Source organism: Spea bombifrons, chromosome 7 (assembly GCF_027358695.1).
Source record: "Spea bombifrons isolate aSpeBom1 chromosome 7, aSpeBom1.2.pri, whole genome shotgun sequence".
In the NCBI taxonomy this organism is placed as follows: domain Eukaryota; kingdom Metazoa; phylum Chordata; class Amphibia; order Anura; family Pelobatidae; genus Spea; species Spea bombifrons.
Window position 1 is genome coordinate 34,803,911 of NC_071093.1, and position 3,550 is coordinate 34,807,460.

Below are 3,550 nucleotides of genomic sequence, written 5' to 3' on the forward strand. Positions count from 1 at the left end.
GGCATGAAACATAGCACTAGAATCGTGTGCAGGATGCTGTAGGTTGGGAGTATGGAAGCTAAGCAGAGTATATAAAACTGAAACATAGCAAGCAAGGAGAACAGAGCAAGGAACAGGGAGCAAGGATAGGATATCTTAACTGGGATATGGGAAAAGGAGAGAGGAACCAGAATCCTCAGAAGATTCAGGGAAAAGAGGGTAAAGGTACATAAGAGAAAGACAAACATGCATACAGGACTAGCCTAGGACTATATGATAACAATTGGACATTCCGTCACATCATATGGCCCTAGTATGCTTACCACTATGCCAAAGTACGAACACTAAACCCTGCCTACTGAATTACTAATAAACTGAAACTAAACATTGAATCTAAACACAAAACAAAAAAGGACATACCTATAGACTGCAGACTGAGACAAACATAACAAACAGGTGGGGCACACCTTATAAAGGAAACAGAGCTGACGCAAAGAGCAAGACTGGAATCAAGGAATCAGAAGCACAGAACAGAGCATATGGAAATCCAGGAATGAATCACAGCAAAGAGGGAACTGTAGCAAGACAGGGAATATCAGAGATATGCAGCTCCCCAGCCTGGATGGACCCTGACAGTAAGTCCCCCGTTTGAGGCTTCCACTCTTCTGAGACTATGTCCCCAAAAAGATCACCTCTATTTAATTACTTAATAAACTGGAATGGTGTATTCAGGGATGGCAGCAAATGGGAAATTTTAAGTATTGTACCCAAAATGAGGTATCTGCTCCTCACAATCATCCCTGGGTACCGCAGATGGGCTGGTACTGTGCATTCTGGACAGTCAAGGTACTTAGATGAAGTGGCTTTCAAGATCTCCATCTACGTAAGAGGCAGGTGTATTTTTACCCTCAAATTTTTCTTCTCAAATGGTTGGCTAAATTTACTGGTCTATTTAAAAAAAAAAAAAAGTTCCTGGATTTGATTCTTATATCTCCAAACTCCACTTAAAAAGGGCACATGGTGGTCCATACCAGGAGGCCCAACAGCAAACACCAATGAAGTTATAAATGCGTAGATGTGTCTTATAAGAGCTTAAGGACCCTTAAGGACTCCATTAGGTCCAAGAAAAGGTGTCAAGATGACCCTTAAGGATGTAATAGTTCAGCCTGCATTTGTTTGCTGCCTATACTCACAACATCAGGCAGTCAGCTGTCCTCCTGCTATTGGCAGGATAAAAAAAGATACTTTGGGCATTGACAAAATATAAGTGACTTGCTGTTTACACTTAAGCACTCAGCTTGGAAACAGAATTTCTTCCTCTAAAAAAAAAATCCAATAATGAAAAAATGTAAGGGATTTTCATTTTATTAATGGGACCTCAGTGACGTCAACGTGACATCATCAGGGGTACATTTTAGACTTAAAAAGGTAAAAATAAATACATTATTAATTATTATTATTAGAAGAGTTACCTCTTTCTAATACTATGAAATCATGGCCAATAGTTAACCACTGTATTAGCTCCTCATTCCATATTAGCAATGTAGTATTGATCTCTTTTATTGTAAATACAAAAGAAGAGGCATTAGTTCATTAAATAAATAACATGTATTCATTAAATGAATATCTAACTAGACCGAGAAAACATTACAGAACCACAATGTGCGCTCCCCTACTTAAAGCTACGGACATTGCTTGCGCTTTTCACACGTGTCTGTTAGTGCGCATGCGCCGCTTTCCGCTTTCAGCGTGTGTTGAATGCCCCGGTGAGTAGTGATGGGAAGTTCGGATCATTAAAGTGAATCGGATCATTTCGATTCGTTCACTGAAATGATCCGATTCATGATCCGGATCTTCGGATCACTCAGTGTGTCTGCACGGAGTTACTGTTTTCCAGTAACTCCGTGCAGGCACACTAACGATTGGCCCCGCCCCTTTCATTATGAATCCTGCCTCCAGTGATGTCAATGAAGGCAGAGAGTCGTTCAAAGATTCGGATCTTACAGGGATCCGAATCTTACAGTGATCCGGATCACTGTAAGATCCGGATCATTGTAAGATCCGGATCATTGTAAGATCCGGATCTTTGAACGACTCTCTGCCTTCATTGGCATTCTAATCATTCAGAGAATGTCACCATACTGTTATAAATAAATATATTAATAATCACTGCCCCCAGGATTTACATTCCCCTTTACCTGCAACTGCACCTTAAGCTAACTTTATTAAATTAATTAAATTAACCCTCACCATTAAATTAACCCTAAACACCCCATCAACCATGACTGCCCTAAAATTAACCCTTAACACCCCATCAACCATGACTGCCCCTAAAATTAACCCTTAACACCCCATTAACCATAACTGCCCCCAAATTAACCCTAAACACCCCATTAAGCATAACTGCCCCTAAATTAACCCTAAACACCCCATTAAGCATAACTGCCCCCAAATTAACCCTAAACACCCCATTAAGCATAACTGCCCCCAAATTAACACTAAAGACCCCATTAAGCATAACTGCCCCAAATTAACACTAAAGACCCCATTAAGCATAACTGCCCCCAAATTAACACTAAAGACCCCATTAAGCATAACTGCCCCCAAATTAACCCTAAACACCCCATTAAGCATAACTGCCCCCAAATTAACCCTAAACACCTCATTAAGCATAAATGCCCCTAAATTAACACTAAAGACCCCATTAAGCATAACTGCCCCCAAATTAACCCTAAACACCTCATTAAGCATAACTGCCCCTAAATTAACACTAAAGACCCCATTAAGCATAACTGCCCCTAAATTATCCTTAAACACCCCATTAAGCATAACTGCCCCCAAATTAACACTAAAGACCCCATCAACCATACCAATTTATTAGGGTTAATTTCAGGGGCCGTTATGGTTAATGGGGTCTTTAGGGTTAATTTCAGGGGCCGTTATGGTTAATGGGATCTTTACGGTTAATTTCAGGGGCAGTTATGGTTGATGGGGTATAAGGGTTAATTTTATGCTGATGATTGAGGGTTAATTTAATTAATTTAATAAAGTTAACTGTAGGTGCAGTTATAGGTAAAGGGGGGCAAACTCAGGGGAATCTAAATCCTGGGGCAGTGTGAACATTATTAATGTATTTATTTATAAAAGTATGGTATCAGTGATATTCTCTGAATGATTCGAATCTCTGTAAGATTCGGATCCTTGTAAGATCCGGATCCCTGTAAGATTCGAATCATTCGACTCTTCGGTTCATTCGACTCTTCGGTTCATTCGACTCTTCGGTTCATTCGACTCTTCGGTTCATTCGACTCTTCGGTTCATTCGACTCTTTGAACGACTCTCTGACTCTATGAGTCATCGTTCCTGTGAGAATTAATGAGCTGTAACCTGACCCCAGAGTGCTCTGCAGATGACTCACAGCTCTAGGATCAGGTTACAGCTGCATGATGATTCACAGACTGAACCGCTACAAACGAATCGTTCAGTCTAGTGAACCGACTCATCCGGATCACTAAAAAGAACCGGATCAAATGAACGATTCGTTCATGATCCGGACATCACTACCGGTGAG